Genomic DNA, 213 nt, shown 5'->3' with positions numbered 1-213 from the left:
TCATGCTCGTCCTCATCCTATCCTCATCATCTTCCTATCCTCATCCTCATTCTATCCTCATCCTATTCCACATCCTCAACCTCATCCTATCCTCATCCTCATCCTCGTCCTCATCCTATCCTCATCCACATTCTCGTTGTCATCATATCCTCATCCTCATCCTCAACCTCTTCCTCATCCTCATTCTACTCCTCATCCTATCCTCATCTTCAT

This window comes from Lupinus angustifolius, chromosome LG09, assembly GCF_001865875.1.
Source record: "Lupinus angustifolius cultivar Tanjil chromosome LG09, LupAngTanjil_v1.0, whole genome shotgun sequence".
NCBI classification, from domain to species: domain Eukaryota; kingdom Viridiplantae; phylum Streptophyta; class Magnoliopsida; order Fabales; family Fabaceae; genus Lupinus; species Lupinus angustifolius.
Note: the sequence above shows the minus strand (reverse complement) of the source record.